At 36.7% G+C, this 24,677-nt stretch overlaps 1 protein-coding gene across 1 annotated transcript in view; it reads right to left on the reverse strand.

Moving 5' to 3' along the window:
* The window catches only part of LOC143581271 (23 kDa jasmonate-induced protein-like), a 40,607-nt gene that overhangs the window by 1,733 nt on the left and 14,197 nt on the right, over positions 1-24,677 (reverse strand). The gene's annotated exons all lie outside the window — the stretch shown is intronic.

Raw genomic sequence — 24,677 nt, forward strand, 5'->3', positions numbered from 1 at the left:
ATTATTTTTAAATTGGTTTAGAATTTAAACTAGATTGGTATGGCTGTGTTGTTTCTATTAACCGTATTTCACATCTCCAAATTTGAAGCCGGATTAGAGTAGGATTTGCGACGGATTTCGTAACGAGGATATTGTTATTTCCTACAAAGAGTTGGTAGCTCGCAATAAAGCTTGGTAATTATTTTCTATTTCAACTTTATGAATTGATGTTTGGCAATGATAATGGTGTAATTTGAGTTAGATTGTAAGTTTGAATCGAATGACGGATTAAAATATATTGATACTTAGACTAATGTTCAATATGAATTTGGGATAAAATAATTACAAAGTTACGATTGCACAAGTGGTTCATCCCTTTTTAACATTGTGTTTGCTACCATATATCTGGTTCTGTAGTAGGGCTAATTAGTGTGTTAATTGTTCGTCCGTCATACCCATACTTTAGATTTATTATCATTAACATCGGCATAGGTAAATATTGCCATTCTTATTGCTTTTAATATATTATATGTAGGGTGTTCACGGTTTTTACGTTTTTAAATGGTCTTTTATCACCCAAAACCTAAATAGAACAACTAAAATTTAAAACCAAACTAAACCGAACCGTTACTAACAGTTTAGTTTCGGCTTGATTTCACGGTTTAAGTTTTGTAAATAGACATGCTTTTGTATATGTGTATGGGCATGTCTGTGTATGTACATACGATTACAAACTCAGAAATAAATAAGCATGCACTTAAAGTATAAGTCTATTAGATCATCAACTGTTTTGTCTAACAAATACTATTGCATTACTACAAAGAAGAATTGTATACTTAAACATATGAATTAAAAACCAAATTTCGTATCACTGTTGATTTATGAGGAAATTCAGTTGAGAAGATATGTATTAAATTTTTCTATAAACAGAAAATGAAGATAATCAAACATAAATCCAATAAGAATAAATATATTTAAAAATTTAAAATATAAGTACAATCTTACATCCAGTCTGGTTTTATATGGCTGGTTTTTGACATAGACCGCAAAACGAATCGTTAACTAAGGTTTGAAAATTTTAAACTGACTGACCGGAAATTAAGGGAAAACCGCATGTGAAACCAAATCGATGACCGGTTTGGACGGCTTAATTTCACGATATTAAACCGAACCATGAACGATTATGTGATATTAAAGAATCAAATTAATCCGTTATACTAATTTATGTCAAAACGATTAAGGTTGTGTTTGTTTTTGCTTCAAAGATCTGCAAGAGGCTTATGTCTGCGGGCGCGCAGACATAAGCTTCTGAAGACAGTTTGTTTAGAAAAAAAACTAAAGATCTGAAAACTGCTTTTATGGTCTTAAAAAATAAGCTAATATCCACCGTCTTCACACTTCTTCAATCTTCTTCACACTTCTTAACATCCTACCAACACCACCACCACCATCCACCGTCTTTCGTCACCACCACCCACCACCACCGTCCGCCACCACCACCCACCACCACCACCGTCCATCACCACCACCCTCGTCGGCCACAACCACCGTCCGTCACCACCACCACCCACCGTACGCTGACACCACCACCCACCACAACCACCCACCACCACTACCACCCACCGTCTACCGCCACCACCCACCGTCTGCCGCCACCACCACCCACCGTCCGCCGCCGCCACCACCATCACCCACAGTCCGCTGCCACCACCCCGACCACCATCCACCACCACCACCACAACCCACCGTCCGCCACCATCACAGTCCACCACCCACCACAATCGTTCATCACCACCACTACCAACTGTCAGCCACCATCACCGTGCACTACCACCGTCCACCACCCATCACAACCGTCCATAACCACCACCCACTGTCCACCACCACAGTTCCCGCCTAACACAATCGTCTACCACCACTCACCTCCATAGTTCGTACACCATCACTTACTTCCATAGTTCGTACACCAGCACCAATTATTTAAGCAGTTTACATACGTTAAATGATTTTGTTCTACTGTTATATATACGATAGATAACTAATTTTCAGCTTATGCAGACGATATCCAGTTTATAAAACAAACAGTATTATATTTTCAGATTGTAGACCTTCAGGCCATATCTTCAGTTGCAGACATGAAATCAGATTTGCCATATCTTCAGTTGCAGACATGAAATCAGATGAAATCTGATTGCAGACATTTTTTATCTTAAAAAACAAACAGCACCTAATTATAAATCAAACTTGCAGCTTTATGCTAAGATAAATCAACCCTTTTGGTGCTTCTACTAAATGTGCTAAAGATGGAAATGCCTACAGTAGTTCCTTTAGAGAACTGGTAAGCTATATATAATTATTTGAAAGAGTTGAAACTGAAAATTGCCAGTAGTTCTACACCATGAAATGGTCATGATAGACCGACACATGTATATATCAACCATACAGTTACTGGCAGTGAAATTTTTCATGGAGGCGGAATTTTTTAAAGGTCATTTGTTAGCTATCTTCATTCTCCGTATAACAAAGTTTTGCAGTCCGTATCACATAAAAAAGATAAGCAGGTAAAGTTATATATATTATTATTTGAAAATCCAGTGTAATACACGGGTTCAAAAGCTTGTAAAGTCATATATAATTAACATAAGTACATTAAACGTCATTACAAATGCATAACAAAAATATAATTTTATAAAATTATTCTTTGTGAGTTTTCATTTAATATATGTTGATATATTATATAGTTAGTGAAAACATTAAACGATGTAAACAAACTAAACATCGTAATGCACAATAATAAAGATAAGAACACCCCAAAAAAGTAAGAAAATATATATTAAAAGTTATTTATATTAATAAGTGTTAAATAAAAACTAAGTGATTCATTTTAATTTTAGAACTCTTATATATTAACTGTAATTGTAATTAGTAATTTGCACAAAAATAAGTATAAGCTTTTGTAATTTATAAAATATCAAATATGCACCAAATAATTTCGAACCTAAAAGTGATAATTTTCTAATTATATACTAATCCATTCGTTTCATTAAAAGCGTCCATATTTTCTTTTTTATTTGTCCCATTAGAAATGTACACTTTCAAAATTTATTAGCCCATTTCCAAGTTTATCCTTAAATTATTCTTAAACACACACAACTAGCATAAATAAACAATATTAATGGACCCAATTTTCAAGTGCATTATTGTTATTTGGTAAGCAAATAAAGTAATCATTCAATCTATCTTGAACTTTGTGTTTTCCAAACAATATCACTTAATGGGACGGAAGTAGTATTATTTTAGTTAGTATTGCATGGAATTCAAAAGAACAGTTAAAGGAATTGGATAATTTTGACACTTCTTTATATACTCGTATTCCAAGAACCCTTCTCATTTATCTTTCTTATCAAAACAAATTTGCAAACTCACCATTTTTTATAACAGTCATCAACATTCAAAACATCATCACTCACCATCACCGATTCGGGCGATTACAATATTCAATAACACAGATCCCGCGAATTAGGGGGCGCTAGTAAAATTTTGTTTTTTGGGGGGTTTGGGGGTAGGGGGGAATAAAAATTTCATGTATATTACACGCCGGAAAAAAATATTAAGGGGGCGATTGCCCTTTCTCTATAGTGTAAGTCCTCCAATTATAGTAAATATATAAAACCTTTTTACTCAATAAAAGTAGTTTATCATTGGAAGAAATTAATTCTAATTCTTTATAAAAACTAATTGTTTGGAAGGTGGTTTGAGTTAACCCTTTATGATATGAGTCATTTTTTATATTAAAATTAATACAAATAATAACAATACTCTCGTTATTAACATGAGAAAATTAATAGTACAACAAATACCATAATATAAAATAGAATAAACAATGAAATAACATAATAAATATGTTAAATGATTCAACTTAAAATCTTCAAATGATAAAGTCTTCAACTTGTTATTCAATAACATCTTCTTGTAATCTTCTTGACAAGAACTTTAAAAAAAACTTCCAACTTTTACCATAACAACGGCATCTAGTAGTCTCTTTGGCTGCAAGAATAAACAAAACATTAGTTGACGCTTGAGGCTGAAGCACGTGTTCCACACACTTCCCTTAAAAATAGATTTCACGCCTCTACATAAGACAACATGTCTGTTTCCCATGGTACCACAGCCGAAGCAGTTAGTACTGCCGAAGATCTTCACGCGCGGGTAAATCGTAGTGTTAGAACTTATAGAAACAATAGAATAAAATGGATCGAAGATGAATCAAGTGGAGAAACTCATATATATAGGTTCCCAACATATGAGTCTTCAAAGCTTTCTTTTTCACCAATAACTCTTATTGCATGCATGCATTTTTCCTTAAATTTTCTAGCTAGTATTTTTTCCTAGCTCTATGAAATGAGGCACATAGCCTACGATATATACAAGATTCATAGATGATGAATAATTTCTCAAGTTCAATAAGTAACAATACTTAAGAGTTTCACCATATGAAAAGTCTAATAATAATAATTTCAATAAATTAATTTCCATTCACTATATTCTAATTTTTCCAACAATCCCCCACATGAATGGAGATTGATCGAAACACATAAAATATTCAATGGAAACTCAACAGTTGAGTATTGTAGGATAGGTAGGTTTTAGCTTTGAACCTTCCTTTGTAAAGCATACTTGGTCTTCTAGCGGTTAGTAGACGTGATATCCTTGAACAAACCCTATTTGTGTAGACGACAATACACTTCACATAATACTCTACCTAGCTGGGCACATCCCCTCATTGTCGTGTCCATTATGGTCTTGAAACACTATCCTGGTTCTGTGAAATCTCTAGGAATTGCGCAACCCACATTTTCATTCGAAGCGACCCTGCTTCTCTTTCACATAGGTGATTATTCACAAATCATTAAAAGCATTAAGGTTATGGTGATTTAGACAAATCATTAACCATATATTATGCTTAGCCTCTCAATATGTTACTGTTGTTATAGGAATGGACTAGAAAGTAATTAGACACCCTTTATAATTTAGGAGGATACATATTTGCTTATGTGTCGACTTATATATGTGTGTCGACATATATTAATTCATATGCTATAATTCATACTTATTGAACTTCCAAGAAGTTTAATTTCTTATTAACATATATTAGTTTATATGTTATAATTCACAATTAGCAAATTTCCTAGAAGTTAACCATTTCATAAGTACTAGATTTCAAGAAATAAAGACAAAGCAATTCAGGAACTTGAAGAAGGTTCATGGACATACTCAATCCTAAAGGGAGATTGTAGGGCTAAGATTATATATTAGTATTAAGATTGTGTATGTATTTATATTTGCTTTTAGTCAGCGTATTACGTACCTCAGTACTTTATTTTGTAAGATAAAATGTAAAAGTTGGAGAAATGGGGATCATATATAAAGTCACTTTACCCATTTCTCCAACTAACCATTCACAACTCTTCATAATTCAAAAACACTTCCAAGGAAATAAAGAGAATTCTCTCTCTACCAAACACCACCTACCTAACTTTTCTATCTTTCTTTCTTTTGTTTCTTACAAACTAAGATCCGAATGTTGTTAGTGATTTCCGATAGCTAACAACACAAATTGATTCGAGTAAAGTTGTTAGATCCATCTAAAAAGAACCTACACTCTTGAAGCCATGTATTCGTTTGTTCTGAAAATCAGAATAACCTTGAACGAGTGTGCACCTCTTCAACTCCTAACGTAGTGCTTTTTATTTGTATTTCCCTTTTTTTGATGTTCCCATCAAACAAATTTGTTTGATTAAAATCAACAACACCGATGCAATAGTTATTGACGTAAATACCTCTAATTAAACTGGCAAGAAAAAAATATACTCGTTGAGCTTACCCATGGGTACCCAAAGACTTGTAACCCAATGGTAACAACGTGTTAATTGACATGAAGTTCCTCATAAGTGTTTTGGGTTCAAGGCTCATTGTTGGCAAAATGATTTAAACTTAGGAGTAGCTTAGAGGCCGGGGTGCGCGTTGCGGTTAAAAATTTTGTAATGCGTTGCAAGTTAAACATTCGCAAGGAGTCATGTTGTTAAATTGGTTTAGTATGTATTGTTTAATAGCACCATGGATCGTGTTTATTGTTTATAACATCTTTGTTAAATAGCTGCACATGTTACTTTATATATATGGTGTTTTAACATATTAATTTCATAAATGCCAATTGCAAGTATTTTCAACATTTACTACATCTAAGTACAATTAATAAACCAATACACATGTAACACATGTTTCCAATATCTCCATCCTAAACATTGAACTACAAAAAGGAACCACTGATTTCCAGAAATGAAGAAAGCTAGAAGTTGCATGTAGATACAGGTCGAATGCCCTAAACACTTATCTAGGGTTGAATTTCATTCAACTGAATGTGGATTCGCGTTCTATTCATATGTCAAAGGGTTCAAGTTGAAGGGTTAACTTAACTAGTTAGTTTTCAATTGCTAAAATGTTGCATAATCATCCATGTGGACCGCATGTCCTTTTTTATTTAATTCTAAAGCATGGTTGATTTCAATAATTTCATAGATTAGAAAAATGACTTTCCATCTTCGAGTGTAGCGTTGTGAATCTTTATATAATTTTATCAATATAAGTAATTATCTTTTTGCAAAAGAAAAATATCCAGAAGCTGTAGTCTATTTCTTTGGCTTGTTCTCATAGATTTCATGTTAATAAGGTCTTTAAAGTTTGAAATGTGATATGATATAAGTATAACGTTATAGTCACTTTATTGTGGTTCAAGAACACACCAAGAAAACATTTTATTTATGTAAAGCTTTATAAGCCAATCATTACAAGCATACATAGAACTTAGGTGCCGTGGGTTTTCATCACAATGGCTCAAGTAGTAAGAGCCTTATTGTAACCACGGGGATCGTGTTCGTTATCTAGTTGGCAACACTGAAAATGGCAGTGTAACATGGAGTATTGCCTTCCCTATCGATGGTTACTTTTGTAGCAAAGCCTTCCATACTTGCATGGCTTTCAGTACCAGAAGCCTTCAACTTTTTGTATATTGCTTCCCAGTCACAGTTATTAAGCTCGCTTAAGCTAACTTCGCTGCTGTAAACTTCGCTGGTTAAGTTCGCTACTGAGTGAACTTCGCTGGTTAAGTTCGCTACTGTTAACTTCGCCAGTAGTTAAGTTCGCTGATGTTAACTTCGCCATTAGCTAACTTCACTGATGTTAACTTCGCCATTAGCTAACTTCGCTGATGTTAACTTCGCCAGTAGCTAAGTTCGCTTAAGTTAAGTTCGGTAACGAATCAGATAGCGAATCAGACTTAATTGATTATAAGGAATGAGTTAACGAATTAGGAAATAAATTGAAATCCTAATGGAAAATGTGTTAAGATAGTTAATGGAAATAAAATTTTTCCAAGATGACCTGGCAGCTTAACCCTAGCCAGGGGCTTTGCCCCTTGGACCCCGCTAGGGGCTGCCGCCCTAGAACCCCGCTGGCAGGCTGCCCCCGGACCCCGTTCGTTGTGGGTAATAATTGAACTAGAAAGACGATATGGGTAGTGATAGTTAATTGATACGTGTAATTGTTATACAGTTAGTCGTGCACTACTCAAGAAAGAAGTAACCATTAACGGAAGAAGTAACCGGGTTCAGGTGAGTTTCTAGCCCCATTCCTTGTTATGTTTTCGGGGCTGTGTGCATACTCGATGTGTTTGTTAATACATTTATCCTAAGTGATAAGTGTATGCTATATGCGATATATGTGATAGATATGAATGATTGCTTGTCGGTACGCGAACGATCTTCGGATATTGCGCGCATGGTCAGGTTATAAATAAAGGTATGAATATTATATATGTAAGATGTATGAACATTACAGATGAACACTTGTCGGGGCGTGAACGATCTTCGGATATTGCACATATCGACAAGGGGTATGGTTGTTAAATGAATGATGTAAAGAACGCCTAGAGTGTTTTTATGCTATAAATTGTATATGTGAAGATGTGTATGCAGGTACAGGAATGGTATGGTAGTTCTACGTCCGACGTAGCAAGTTAGGATGGCAAATCCCTCTAACTTCTATTGGACATAGACTTGGCAGGTGATGGCGTAGTTAAGGACTGTGGGCCTTATACGTGATATAGATGATAGTTATAACGTAGATAGGGACAGTGGGCCTTATACGTGTTGTAGGTATAGACGCCAACGTAGATAAGGACTGCGGACCTTATACGTATTGTAGATAGGCGTCAGCACAGGAAAGGACTGTGGACCTTATACGGCTATATTTGTGTTATGGTAGCATAGGGGAGGACTGCGGACCTCGTACGTGCTATGGTTTAGGATTGCAACATAGGGAAGGACTGAGGACCTTGTACGTGTTGTTAATATAGGATGGTATAGGGAAGGACTGCGGACCTTGCACGTACCATAATTTGTGAATATAGGTAAGGACTGCGGACCTTTTACGTGTTCACGACCTTGAGTACAGGTATAGACGGCGGACTATGAATGTACTCTCGGTAGTCTGAGGTTAGTGATTGTAGATATGTATGTATGTATGGTAGTAGGGTAATTGATTAAGTATGGATATGTATCTTCGGAAATGTATATATGTATGATATATGTATGTATTGTGTGTCGCCTGATTAACTAGAACTCACTCAGCGCAGCTGACTTTTAGTATGCACGCAGGTATACATGTTTATCGAGATGGCATGAGGATGACACATGGCATGGATTGAGCCACTGTCATCTGAAGATTATAGAAATGATGTTTTAAATATGTGGTTTTACGTTGTGGTTTAAAAGGAAGGATTGAATGTTTCATAATAAATGATTGTTGTTTTATATTCCGCGAAAGTTTTAATAAACTCTGATTTGTAGAACTGTGTTTATGAGTAAATCCGACGCTAAAGTTGGGCTACCGGGAACGGGGCCTTACAAGTTGGTATCAGAGCATAAGTTCGAGAGATTAAAGCATCCTAAATGCTTAGACTCGAACAGAGAATGGTACTTAAGTAATAAAAGAAAGAAGATGCCAGTTCAAGATAGCCATGTGTCACTCAAGCAAGCTCAGTTACGGTAAAGTATGTTAAATAATGTATAAAGATGTTCGCTTAATTGTTAAAAGAAGGATATATGCAGGTTAGGGATAGGATTTCTTGATTGTTTAATTTATTAACTGTTTAAAAGTATAAACTAGCATAAGTGAAATCACAAAGGGAAGTATGTAGAACGTGAGGAGTAATGCAAATAGTTAATTACACTTGATCAACGTCATTAACTACTTACTTTACGAACCATGTGCTAAATAATTCCTAGAGTGATAACATTTGTGTTTTCTTATAGAATACGAATGGCGGGAGCAAGAAGGTTTGTTGGGAGGTCACACTGGACGTCCTTGTGGGCCACGTGTTGTCCGGGAACCTTCTGAAGAACCAGTTACTACCACTAGGAAGAAGGAAGGTGAAACTCTGCAAGGAATAAGCAGCGATGAAGGGTATCAACTGGATTCCGTTGTTCAAGCCGCCATTTCTCTAGCTGTAGCTGCTATAGTGAATACATTGCATCCTGGAAAGTCTGCCAACGGACATGCAAGGACCACTGAGAGGACAGGAGAGACCGGTGAGAAAGGTGATGGCAATGAAGGAGGAGTGAAAGGAACCAAACGATCTGCGAATGTCGGGGAGCATGCAGGGAGGAAGACACAGAAGAGGGCAAACAAGGAAACATGCAAAGTGTGCGGAAAGATGCACGGTGGTGAGTGCAAATGGGGTAAGGGTACCAACTTTTGTCTTAAGTGTGGTAAAGCTCATGGTGGAGAGTGTAGGTTTGGATCGAATCCCTGTTACAAGTGTGGAGAGGTGGGGTATTATGCTCCAGAATGCACTGCAAGGCATGCGTGTTACAAATGCGGTAAAACTGGTCACACGGCAAGGGAGTGCAAGGGAACAGAGGCGAGATGCGCGAAAAGGATATGTGCGTAGGCCAAAGGAAAACTGCGGAGATAAGAGCTTGATGATGGAATAATTGTTTAGACAATAGTTTAATTTTGTTTTAAGTATGATTACCTAAGAACTTGTTTTGTGTTAAGGTTTAAAACTTATGCTTATCTATGACGTGTAATATATTGAGTTTGGCTATGAATAATTATTTATGTTATGATAAACTGTCGCACTAGGCAATGGTGTTAAATGGTAAGATGGGTATCGTACTAGACACCGTTTGTGTTTTTCCTTTTAGAATACGATGGCTGGAGATGGAGAAATTGCTGGAAATGGAGGTCGCACTGGGCGTCGCGGCAGGCCTCGTCTTGTCCGGCAACCCTCAGTAGAAGTAGCCTCCAACACTGGAGATGAAGGAAGCGCAGCTGGAGGAAACCCGAGCAACAACGAAGGGGTTCAAATTGACCCTACGATTCAGGCAGCCATTGTTCAGGCTGTAGCCGCTGCTGTGAAGAACCAGAATCTCGACAGATCTACTGGAAGCCATGGGAGAACTGCTGAAGGGTCAGGGGGAAATGGTAAGAAAGATGGTGAGGGAGAGAATGGTGACTCGGGTGAAGCTGGATATGTGAAAGCTGATGATGGAGAGAAAGGCCGAGGTGGGTGTAACTACAAGTCCTTCAAGGGATGTGACCCGCCGAAGCTAACTGGTTTGGGAGACGCGATCGCTACTCTCCAATGGATAACCGCAATGGACAAGATTATCAGAATTAGCGAGTGCCGTCCCGACCAAGCAGTGGGTTATGCCAATCAGTCATTTGAAGATGAGGCTATGTACTGGTGGGTAACGATGGAACAAAGGAAGACCCGAGGAGAGATTGAGGCAATGAGGTGGAAGGACCTGAAGGAGTTGGTGATGAAAAGGTTCTGTGTTGATGCTGAGGTTGAGAGGACCGAGATGAAATTTCTGAATCTGAAGGCGGAAAAGATGACACACCGCGAGTATACTACTGAATTCAACCGACTATCTAGGTTGGTGCCTGACATGGTTGACACTGAGGCTAAGAGAATCAAATGTTATGTGAGGGGATTGCCACAAAAAGTCCGCACGTTAGTCAGGGCAAATAAACCTGCTACTTTTGACTCGGCTGTCGAGCTTGCAGAAGTGGTTTATGCTGACCTGGCTGAGGACGATGTGGTGGTAGAGGAATGGAAGGAGAAGAAATGTGTTACCTCTACTAAGCGTTCTGGCGTTATGGTGACAACAACTGGTGAGAGGAAGGCTAAGGTTGGAAACAAGGATGCAAGTAAGACTTGTGGGCAAGTGCACCAGGGAGAATGCAAGACTGGGACAGACAGGTGCTATCGGTGTGGAAAGAGTGGACATTACTCTCGAGTAATGTCCTGATCGTCCGAAGTGCTTCAAATGCGGAAGAGCTGACCACATGGCTAGGGATTGCAAGGAATCAGAGACGGGAGGTGCGAAGGGGGTAAAGACTTAGGACAACTGCAGAGAGGAGCACTCAACGAAGAAATAATTGCTTATGCAATAGCCTTGTTAAGTTTAACTTATGTTTGATCTATGAATGACTGGACGCGTGTTTCTTTTTATGTACTTAATTCAAGGTTTAGACCGGTGTTTATGGATTATGTTACAAATTGTCTTGGATGCATGTTGGTTATGATAAATAGTTGTGTTGTGTTAGAGCGTCATCTTAGGCGATGGCATTATTATATAAAACAAGGTTCCTTGGGAAGGCGAGACGAGACTTGAGACATAGAGAACCTCATGGACAAGCTACCTTAACAGCTAAAACACATGATCACCGCTCGAGGACCGCAAGTCAGGAATAAGAAGGATAACCCAGGAAGCAAGGCGATTCTTTAAGGTGTGCAAATATAGGAAGTTTTCCTTTTACAAGGAATAAGTTAGGTTTCGGGGACGAAACCTCTTTAAGGAGGGAAGACTTGTAACATCCAGAATTTTGTAACGATAAATAAAAGAGGTCTCAGATTTAAAAACGAGTGTTAATATTTAATTAATATTAAATATAGAAAGAATCATGGACTTGGGTAATTAAATGGATTAAGATGGTGGGATGGGCCTTAGGTCCATGGGCTTTAAGAGATATAAATACCCCTTAGCCATCCTAAAACCCTAACTTATCATTCCATCTTTCCAAAATCCCTATACACACCCAAAACACACATATAACCCGAACCAAGATCCGAAGGCGGAAACCCGAGCTTGTTGGTGCTGGAACGTCGTGACAAGCCAAACCAATATCAAGACTTTACCGTGTTCGTAGTTCGACTCGTTTAAGGTACGTTATAATTAGGAATCGTTCGTTTAGGTTCGGATTTGTTTGGAAATTCATAGATCTGTTCTAGTAGGTTAACAACGAATCCAACACAACAAATCCTACTAAAATCCGTTAACGTTTGATAGGTTTATTGATAACCTAAAGGAACCCGTAATATGGATGTATAAATCGCACCCCTTGAACATGAATGTTTGGCTGATTTGAGGGTTAGGGTTCGTAGGCGCTTGTATTCCAAATCCTTTGATACCTAAATCGAGTTTTTTCGTTAAGAAACGAAGATGATTAGGGGGGTTCAGAACGAACAGTAGCTGCAGCTGGACAACTTCGCCGAAGCTAAGTTCGCTGCTGATAACTTCGCCCAATAATAAGCTCGCTTAAGCTAACTTCGCTGCTGTAAACTTCGCTGGTTAAGTTCGCTACTGAGTGAACTTCGCTGGTTAAGTTCGCTACTGTTAACTTCGCCAGTAGTTAAGTTCGCTGATGTTAACTTCGCCATTAGCTAACTTCACTGATGTTAACTTCGCCATTAGCTAACTTCGCTGATGTTAACTTCGCCAGTAGCTAAGTTCGCTTAAGTTAAGTTCGGTAACGAATCAGATAGCGAATCAGACTTAATTGATTATGAGGAATGAGTTAACGAATTAGGAAATAAATTGAAATCCTAATGGAAAATGTGTTAAGACAGTTAATGGAAATAAAATTTTTCCAAGATGACCTGGCAGCTTAACCCTAGCCAGGGGCTTTGCCCCTTGGACCCCGCTAGGGGCTGCCGCCCTAGAACCCCGCTGGCAGGCTGCCCCCGGACCCCGTTCGTTGTGGGTAATAATTGAACTAGAAAGACGATATGGGTAGTGATAGTTAATTGATACGTGTAATTGTTATACAGTTAGTCGTGCACTACTCAAGAAAGAAGTAACCATTAACGGAAGAATTAACCGGGTTCAGGTGAGTTTCTAGCCCCATTCCTTGTTATGTTTTCGGGGCTGTGTGCATACTCGATGTGTTTGTTAATACATTTATCCTAAGTGATAAGTGTATGCTATATGCGATATATGTGATAGATATGAATGATTGCTTGTCGGTACGCGAACGATCTTCGGATATTGCGCGCACGGTCAGGTTATAAATAAAGGTATGAATATTATATATGGAAGATGTATGAACATTACAGATGAACACTTGTCGGGGCGTGAACGATCTTCGGATATTGCACGTATCGACAAGGGGTATGGTTGTTAAATGAATGATGTAAAGAACGCCTAGAGTGTTTTTATGCTATAAATTGTATATGTGAAGATGGATGTAGGTACATGAATTGTATGGTAGTTCTACGTCCGACGTAGCAAGTTAGGATGGCAAATCCCTCTAACTTCTATTGGACATAGACTTGGCAGGTGATGGCGTAGTTAAGGACTGTGGGCCTTATACGTGATATAGATGATAGTTATAACGTAGATAGGGACAGTGGGCCTTATACGTGTTGTAGGTATAGACGCCAAAGTAGATAAGGACTGCGGACCTTATACGTATTGTAGATAGGCGTCAGCACAGGAAAGGACTGTGGACCTTATACGTGCTATATTTGTGTTATGGTAGCATAGGGGAGGACTGCGGACCTCGTACGTGCTATGGTTTAGGATTGCAACATAGGGAAGGACTGAGGACCTTGTACGTGTTGTTAATATAGGATGGTATAGGGAAGGACTGCGGACCTTGCACGTACCATAATTTGTGAATATAAGTAAGGACTGCGGACCTTTTACGTGTTCACGACCTTGAGTACAGGTATAGACGGCGAACTATGAATGTACTCTCGGTAGTCTGAGGTTAGTGATTGTAGATATGTATGTATGTATGGTAGTAGGGTAATTGATTAAGTATGGATATGTATCTTCGGATATGTATGTATGTATGATATACGTATGTATTGTGTGTCGCCTGATTAACTAGAACTCACTCAGCGTAGCTGACTTTTAGTATGCACGCAGGTATACATGTTATCGAGATGGCATGAGGATGACACATGGCATGGATTGAGCAGCTAGCATATGAAGATAGAAGAAATGATGTTTTAAATATGTGGTTTTACGTTGTGGTTTAAAAGGAAGGATTGAATGTTTCATAATAAATGATTGTTGTTTTATATTCCGCGAAAGTTTTAATAAACTCTGATTTGTAGAACTGTGTTTATGAGTAAATCCGATGCTAAAGTAGGGCTACCGGGAACGGGGCCTTACAAAAAAGCTCACGGCTCGAAGCTCGCTCGAAAAAAGCTCGGAGAAAGCTCGCTCGAAATCGGCTCGATTGTAAACGAGCCAAGCCTATCTCGACTCGATTTCTAAACGAGCCGAGCCTTAGCTAGCCTCGGCTCGACTCGAGATCGCTCGATTGGCTCGGACTATTTTATTTTAATTTATTATTTATACATACATGCATATAATTATCGAGCCCAATTATTTTAACACATGGACTTTTCTTTAATCCAGCCCAATTACCTTTCTCACTCCATAGTCCATATTCATATTTCCATATACTAAGTAACTGAGAAATGGGACTTCATACACTCAATAATCAGTATGCGTTCCATTTTCCATCCTAACCCTAGACGCTCATATTCACCTCCACCGCTCATATTCACCTCCGCCATCGACCGCCGCTCGTCCTCCGCCATCGACCGCCAATTCTCTGCTTAATTTTGTATTAGACGTATTTATTTAGTTTGTATTTGGTTGGTGTTGATCTCAACGTTATATTTATTTAGTTTAACTTGATGGTTGCATATAATTGTTATTATTACAGGTATCTCGAGCCGAATCGAGCAGAGCCGATCCGGCTCGATTTAAAACCGAGCTGAGCTTGAGCTCGTATTTTTAGCTCTATTAAGAGTTCGAGCTTGCCTTGGCGCGGGCTCGGCTCGGCTTGTGAATAGGCCTATTTGGACCCGGTGTTTCTTATCAACCTAACATTCGTCATGTTCACATCTGATATGAGATTTGCATATGGTGTGAGTGCCAAAATCACTACAAAAACAATTGGTATTTGGGTCAGAAAATTTAGTCTCTAATACCACATAATCAGTGCCTAGTGGTCATCGAGGACTGATTTGCCAGTCCCCGGCCAGTAACGGATGCTTAGTCCTAAATAGTGGTTTTGGTAACTGACAATCAGTCCCCATTGTATGACACCAACAGAGGCTAATGCCAGTCTTCGATACATAAAAATTCAGTCCTCAATTTATTCCCTGGTACCAAGTTATTTTAGTCTTTAAAACATTTTTTCAACGACTGCAAATCAGTCTTGGATACTATGATATTTTAGTCTCTAATGCATAACTCTAGGGACTGTAAATTAGTCCTCTAAACAAGTGTAATTGTCCCTAATACGTTTCATTAGGTTCGTAGTTTACATAAAATCAGTCTCCAATAAGATTTTTTAAAGAGTGGTAAGTAGTCCTCAATATAGCTTGATGTCAATCGTTAATTTGCTTCTTTTAGAGACTGAAAATCAATATTTATATTTAGTCTCTGATATATTCATTTCGAGATTGAAATCAGTCTTCTAAACTAGTTAGTATGTTTTTTCATTGACTATATTTTCAGTCTTTTAAAGCTTATTCAAGTCACTTAGTCTGAAACCGGCTAGTTCATGTTCATCGAAGAACCGCAGTTCATGAGTGCGTTCACAGTGAATTATGACTTCACCATGAATGTTGTCAAACTCCTAAGCAATGAAGTCAAACATGAAGTCGTCATCGAAGGGCATGCCATGAAAAATTGGTTCTCGATGATCGTCTAGCATCTTGTATCTTCGACTCTTGGATGGCCTGCTGGTGAACGGGTTTATCTCCTTTGACTTGTAAGACCTACCCGAATTGACAGCGAACTTCGGGTAGTTGGTCTTCCACTCGTGCTTCAAGAAACGCTTGAACCATGACTCCAGTGTGTCTTTATGATGAGCTATGGTTTTTCTGAAGTAATTCAAGTCGAGGACTGACAAAGTGTGCATATCTCCATAGGTAAGCTACGTCAGATCACCATTCGCACGGTGTATAGCCCAACTTTTGCTATCCTTGTGCCACTTTGCATAGAGAATTGGGTTCGAGTCATGGTACGGTCTTGATCTCCACCTCATGCTTGCCATCCTGCTCACACTATAGTACTTGATGCATTTACTTAACTTCTTTTGAGCAGGCTTGGTAGAGGGAGGCGAAACTGGACCTTTTATACAAATTCACATCTTTCAAACTTCTAGCTTATAAAATGTACAGAAATTTACAAAATTATATAAATTCTTCATATATAAGGAAATTGGATTACATATATAGAGTTGAAGAGACTACTTGACTTTGACTATAATATAAAATATAATACTTCTAAGCCATCGTCTTCATGTTTATTGTTGTAGGCAATCAGGTTCTTCTTATCTTCCGTCTTCCTCAATGTTATCATCTTTGTTGTTATAGGCTAAACACAAAATAAATCCAATAGTCAAAAGCTATAAGAAAATCAACAAACTGGCCAAACAGTCAAAAACTCACGGTTCTAAGTTTCTGAAAGTAAGAGCACTCATAGCAGTAACAGAAGATTTCTTGTCAAACTTTTCTTTAAATTGTTTGTTAAATTCCTTAATGAAAGAAACATTAGAGAAAGAGAAATTAGCCTAAACAGTGTAATCGATTCGGCTCATTCGGGTCCATTAGTGCTTCAAGCCACCTGATTACCTGTAATGAAGAATAATCATTGGTCAAAGTTGTCTTTGATAATTTGGAAACACAAAGTTAACGTGTAATTAAATTCACTCTCTATGTGTAATGATATACATTCTATCTAAATGATATAATAGGAGGATAGATATTATCATGTGGCATTAAACATGCACCAAGATCCAAAACTTCAAAATTTTTGCAAGCCAGCCTCTATGCTACTTGGGTCTATAATCACAACAAAAAAAATACAATATCAAAGATTGAAAATCTTGTAAATGTATTTACAAATTTGCCAAATGCTCCACCAAAACCATCTAGTATTCTATCTTAACAATGTTCGTGAAACGTCTATAGGGTTCACAAAGCTAGGTTAATATGCTTATATTAGACAATGATGAATATATTTGTCGTAATGATATGGAAATAGATATAATAGCACAAGAAAAGAAACTATGACATCTCAAACGAACTAAAAAGTTTGAGGCCTATTCAAAACTAACATTAACACACCAGCCAAAAAAATTATGAAGGTAACTAGCAGAGATAAATACGTGTTATAAACAGTTAAACTACCATCAAGAACTTCATAATAAATAAAAATTAAGTTAACAGTTATCACCTACCATATATTAGGTATATAATACAGTAGCAAAGTGACAAGTGTGTCAAAAATTATAAATTCCTTGTTGAAATAATTATCATCATTCGTTAGCAGAGCATTTTTAAATTTAAAGGACTTGTGATTCACCACTTCTCTCAAATCCCAAATAACCTAATTTTAATTAGGGTAAAAAAAAAAAAACAACATGAACAAGAAAATTAAAATTATGTAGCTTTTAACGTACACTAATATAATGTTTTTACAAACGATAAGGTCACCAACTGCCTCAGGTTTCATCTATGGTTGTTGAATCAAAATTTAATTGTTACTTTTAATCCATAAATATATAATAAAGAAACGTGAAAGAATCATAGCATGAAAACAATTAGAATTTGTAAAATGTAAAAGCAAACGGACCTCATGTACAAAAAACAATGGATTATGAATCACCTAACTGATGCAGAGACTAGAGGGGAAAAAATTCCATCGCAGGTAGCAAATCTTGGTCACCGGTGCTCTAATAAGAATAAACGTAGGAACCATCACCGCAGCCCATTCAATTTTTTGATGACTTCTTCATTCCAAGACAACGCCATATGATGTGTGGAGAGTATGCTTCAAAATCTCACTCGTTAATTATTTTAGTGACAAAGCACCATCGGCTGCAGAATTATGAGTGGGTGGGGCTGATTTAGGGTTAATTGGCTAAGTGGGATTTGGGAATGTGAATTGGGTTGGGAGGGAATTTTAGGAACGCGGGATTATTTGACCTTTTTAGAAATTTTTAAATTTGAAAGAAAACTTATATACAATTGTTTTTACCGCCAACAAACAAATGCATAAGTATTTTTTTCGGGTGACCCAATGGTAAAATGTCACCCTCAGCTGGCCCAATCAAGCCGTACGGAGCCCTTAAACTCCTCCAAGTTATCTCCACTTCTGGGGGAACTCACCCGCCCGAAGGCCCATTAGTGGTAAAACCAGGACGCACTCAGGATCGAACTAGATATCACAAAGATCCCAGTCTTTATTCATAGAGCCAACCTCCCCCCACCTCACATACAAAGTGTTGTAAGTGAGATTGAACTTGAGTCTCTATTGAGAAACCAAATTTTCTACCACTACACCACATTGGAAAGTACACAAACTTATATAGATGGAAAAAAATTTAGAACTTATAGAAATAAGAGGGAATTAATGATTTTCTAGAGGTGAAAATTAACATATATTTTAGTTTTAAGTAAAATGTAAATGCAAAAGAGAACAAAAATGAAAACTGTGAAAAAAATTTGTGGCCAAACAAAAAGATACGTGAAAATGTTCAAAAAATAAAATCGTAACTCAAAAATTTAAAAAAGGAAACTATTTTCCCCCGTCTTTCAAGTTAAAAAAACCCTGAAAAAGACACAATGTGTAGAAAAAAGACACAATGACAAAAATAAATAAAAAAACACAATACCAAGAAAAATATAACACAGTGTTGAGTAATATAACAAAATATTAAGAAAAAAAAGGTCACAATCAATTACGAAAATAAAAAAAATACACAATAATCTTTTTTACTCAACATTTTATTTATTTATTTGTTTATTTATTTTGAAACGAGGAAGAAGGGAGAAACATTCTTGTTTTTTACTTTTTTATTTTTTTTAAATTTTTAGTTATAGTTTTTTTTTCATTAATTTTTTATTATTTTTAATGGGGTTTTATTGTGGCCATAACTTTTTCTCATTCTTCTCATTTTTTGTTTTCTTTTATAGAATAATGAGAAAATTATCGTTTTAGTCCCTGTGGTTGTTAAGCGGAGTCACTTTTAGTCCCTGAACAAAAACTTGAACTTTTTTACTCCCCGTGGTTTAAAAACGTGAACGCTTTTCGTCCCTCCATCAAACTTCACGTTATTTTTCCATCCAAATATTTGTGTATTTACAATTTTGCCCCTGATTGAATATATTAGATGAAAGACACATGGCAATCTTCATCTTAACCCTAAGTTACAGCCCTTTCTTCACTAGATTACACCTCCATGGTAATATGGAACCCTAATTGATTGATTCTTCTTCTTCCTCTTCAATTCAATTGGAACCCTAACTATCAACCCCTTCTTCACTACATTTTCCATCCAAAATGTCTCAACATTCTTCTTCGTCGGCGAAACCGAGGTCACAAGGTGTAAGTGCATCATATTTGTTTTGCTCATGTGGTGCAGGTACGTGCTATCGTGTATCCCGGACGGATGCTAACCCCGACCGATGATTCTTGTGTTGTGTAAGTATTTCAATACTCAAATCTCTCTGTTAACTAAAGGAAAACATTGAAATCAGTTGGTTTTTTAGCTTAATTTTGAATGAAATAAGTTGTTATTGACCTTAATTTTGAATGAAATCAGTTTAATTTAGCATAATTTTGAATGATATTAGTTGGTATTGAAGTTAATTGTCAAAGAAATTAGTTGATTATGGTTAGGTTGGTTGATTATTATTGTTCATTACAGAAGGGTTCTTGTGGATGGTTGAGGTGGGCAGATACTCCTACTTGTCATGGCTGTGAAAGGATCTCTGCATTGGTGAGGTGTATGAACAAGAAAGACGAGTATGCAAGAACCAAGACTAAGGAAGTCACCAAATTGAAGATTGTTTTAGGAATTAGTTGGATGTTTTTTCTTATTTACGTTTGTACGTTTTGAGTTCTTTTGTTGTTTTTAATTGTACTTTGTAAACATGTGATAGTTGTTTATGTTGTGTTATGTAGTTCTTTAAAATGTCTGAGCTAATGATAGATTGCATGTTCTTTTGTTCATGCATGTCCTAAAAGACGTAAAAAGTTCTAATATTTTAATAATATGTCATTTTTATCATTACACATAAAGTCCAAAAATAAGTCAATACCAATAAACAACCAATTCCAAAACAAAGTCAATACCATCACACATAACCAAGTTCAAAAGTAAAGGTCAAAGCCAAAACACTAAAAAGTGAATACATTCACACAATCCATAACACTAAAAAGTCAATACGTTCACACAAACCATAACAATAAAAAGTCAAGACCATCACCCACGTTGTGCACTTGTATTTGTCGTCCCATTATTACCGGTGCATGTTTTACGATTATGGCCAAAACCACCACAGTTTCCGCATTTTACCGTGCCTCATTTTCTTGTCATTCTTCCTCCCTTAGAAAACACTCTCTCAACCTCTTCTACTCTTTTTGTCCTTTTATCCTCATCCACTCTTTTTTTTTTCTCTCATCCCATGACTTAGTTCTCTTTTTCTTTGGCCTCCCGATCTATGCAAAAGACATAATAACATTAAAGAATTAATAATTTAGTTATTGAACATTTTTTCAATTGTAATATTATATATAACATAATACATATAATTTTTATATTTAGTTACGTGTTTATGATGTTTTGGTGGAATCAGTGTTGTTGGACACCGTGAAGGCATCCAATAATCTTCACTTGGGATTGACATTATTTGGTTATCATACATCCTTTTCCAAGTATGTAACCAGTAAGTCTCAGACACCCATTGCTCAGGTATGCCAACATTCATATTATTGATCGCCATGTCACTTATGGCCGCCACTGCATGTTTACATGGCATCCCTGTCAAATCCCATTTCCTGCAAGTGCATGTTTTGTATTTCACGTTCACCACACATTGAGACCTTAAACCGTTCACCTATCAATATAAAAGCAACTTTAGAATCAAAAAAATAAGAATAACGAATGGCATGTAATAGTATCTTACCTGGTAATTATGAGCATCCACCATAAGAACAGTATATTGTGAAGCCTCGGTCTTGATTTCTTCAAATGTTTTGTAGCATTTGGCGTTAAAGGGCTGCAGCCTTTGAAACCATCTTTCTCACATTGTTAATTCTCTTTGTCATGTACTCTCTTATATACTCCAAGAATGTGATCACAGGTTTATCCCTTGCTCCAACCAGTTGCTTGTTAAAGCTCTCACACATATTGTTATACTGAATATCACACTTTGCCCTACCTGAGTAATATGCTTTTGACCATGATTTAGCTGGAATCTGATTGACCCAATCATATAATGTAGCATCTGCTTCTTTTATTTCCTCCATAGCTTTCAAATAGCAAGGAATGGAAGTGGCACCAGCCGCTTTAAAGAACATATTTTTAAACACATCTCCACGCCATTGCTTTTTCATGTTCTCATAGATGTGTCTAATGCAAAATCGATGCTCATCCCTAGGGAACACGTTTTGTAATGCTGGAATTAGGCCATAAAATAGAAAATTAAAACAATATTAACAGCATTAAAAAACAGCTTTAACAACAACAAAAACATCATTTACAGCATTCACAGCAACAAATACAGCACTAACAGCTTTTACCAGTTGTTCAAGGTAGGCTCTTAGCATACCGTACTGTTGTATAAAATCACCATCCTTTTTATCATTAGCAAGCTTCTTTGCTCTTCTCACTTTCACTTTCGAAACGTGGATTTGGTGCTTCTTCTGGATTTCGTCTTGGAGAGATTTCACGGGGATTGTAGGATTTGTTTCAATTTCTGATTCTATCTCTCTCGCTATGGTGCCCATAGTGTATAGACTAACAACCCTAGTTGGTAGACATTGATGTTTGTGGGAGACTGTCTTCACACACCACTGATCGGAAATGGATGGTCTTGAGATCTGAATTGCCTAAGGGAAAGTAGGTTTAATGTTCTTTTTTTTTGCACTTTGAGCCTTAGAGTTTTCCATAGTTGGCAAGTTTGAACCCTCACCACAAATCAAAGTAGGATTCTTACCCAAGCACATAACTCTATATCTTATATTGTCATTTTTCTTAATGAAAAGATCTCTTCTTGATGCCACTGCATATGTTTTAACCATTTCATTCAACGTATTCTTATCTTCAATTACCTGACCGACATAGAATGGGCATACATCACTCCCAGGCCCGGGACAAATTGCTTTCCTTCTTATCCTCTGTTTCACCGTATTCAACACAGTGGAATTATCTTCATCACTATAAACATGGTCAACGTCAATACTCTTCTCCTGTTCATCACCTTCATAATCATCCAGGGCATTATCTGTGGCATTATAAACTTCAACCACATCAGCATCAACATTATACTTGAAGGCACTCATGTCCATTTCTACATCTTCCAAATAGTCAGAACCATCTTCTTCAACAACGTAATCTGGATCATCCTCTGCTTCATATGAATCCGAATCATGTGAATCGGTTTCATTACCATTTTCCTCGTTTAACCAATGTGATGTGTACATCTATGTCAACATCAACTTCATCTACTTCATGCCCCTTTTCATTTGCAAAGTCCAAATGAGAATTGTTTATCAAACGCGAATGCCCATGTTCAATATATATCTCAACCACCTTAATTTCACCTCTTACAATATCAAATATTTTCTTAAAATCATAATTGTCACACAATTGATGAATACCCGAATCCATACACGTATTTGGTTCTCTAAAATGAAAGTAAAGTACCTCGCTAGGAGGATATCCTGGATTCCTGGCCATATCCACCAAATCACCTTTACCAACTTTTCCAATCTCGACATTGTCGATGAAAACCGATCGGCCTCCCCGTAAGCTCTACCCGGAAATTGAGAAAACTCACCACCATGGAAAATATTAAAGGTAAGTAAGTTGTTATCATCTATAATTAACACGAAAAAAATCAATCTTTCATTATAATGAACTAATAACAAAAAGCAAAAAAGAAGAAAAACATAACTTTAACCTACCGTAAGTTTGTATATCAAATTCCTTGTCAAGAAGACGTAGCCTCCACACTCCACGGGACATGGCTTAAAAATCCGGCTACTTGTAACCTGCTTAAGAAATCCCGCGTGAAGGGTTGGCCAGGAAACTTGATTCCGTCGAGTCGTGAAGGCAAAAACAGGCAGTGGAGCCGTGGTTAGCCGCTGTGAAGAGGGTGGTTGGTTAATTGTTTTTGCTGGTAAATTGTTTGAACAAGGAGAACGGCAGATGATAAAATATATTAGGGTAAAGGTGTTTAAATGTCCAATATTACACATAGGCCCAATTTACACAAATACACTTGATTTTAATCTTTGGTATAACGGCTGGTTGACGGAGGGATGAAAAACGTTCATGTTTTTAAATCACGGGGAGTAAAACAGTTCAAGTTTTTGTTCAGGGACTAAAAGTGACTCCGCTTAATAACCACAGGGACTAAAATGGTAATTTTCTCTAGAATAATCTGACATTTTAGTTTAATTATATTGTGATATTGAATATTTAAGCAAAAAATAATATTAATACTTATATAAAAATTGCCTTTCTTTGTATATCAAAATATGTAAGTCTATATAGTAAAAGAATATGTGTAATATAAATTATGTACGTAATCTGGTTATATATTTATAGTCTTTAATTATCAAGAAATTTCTTGTGTGTACATCTTTTTTTTGTATTGCAACTATTTTTATGTCGTTAAATTGATTTTAATTATGTTATGAATAACTATATGCATCCATTATATTTAATGGATTAACCATGAATGTTAGTTCCTAGTTTTTTAATATACAAAAAGCACTTTGGGACTTAATATCAGTTCTGTTTAAGATCACTTACAAGTTCTATGCAAACGGTTTGAGACTAATTATAAGTCCCAAATACGACCAAAATAGGAATAGTTATAACTGGATTTTAGTCTATAAAATATTTCTTTAAAATGGCACAATATGCCTCAATTATTATTAGAGATTAAATATTAGTCCTTGCTAATTTCATCAATAAAACTTTTCAGAGACTAAGTATTTGACCCGAACCAGTCTTAAATAAGGAGCCTAATAGATTTTTTAGACTGATTTTTAACCTTCAATACTTTTCTTAAAATGCTGAATTTGCAACAAACAATTAGAGACTGAAAGTCAGTCCTTAATCATTGCATATATAGAAGGTGTTCAAGACTAAATATTAGTCCCTAATTCGATTCTTTTTGGAAAAACTAAGAACTAATTTTCAGTCTCTAATACGTTACTTCCACATTAGAGACTGAAAATCCGTCGCCATACATTTGCACGTTTTCCATTACGTATTTGGGACTGATTTTCAGTCACCGA

The sequence above is a fragment of the Bidens hawaiensis genome, unplaced genomic scaffold (genome assembly GCF_021521415.1).
Source record: "Bidens hawaiensis isolate Kalapana, Puna unplaced genomic scaffold, B.hawaiensis_p1.1 tig00030848_1, whole genome shotgun sequence".
NCBI lineage: Eukaryota > Viridiplantae > Streptophyta > Magnoliopsida > Asterales > Asteraceae > Bidens > Bidens hawaiensis.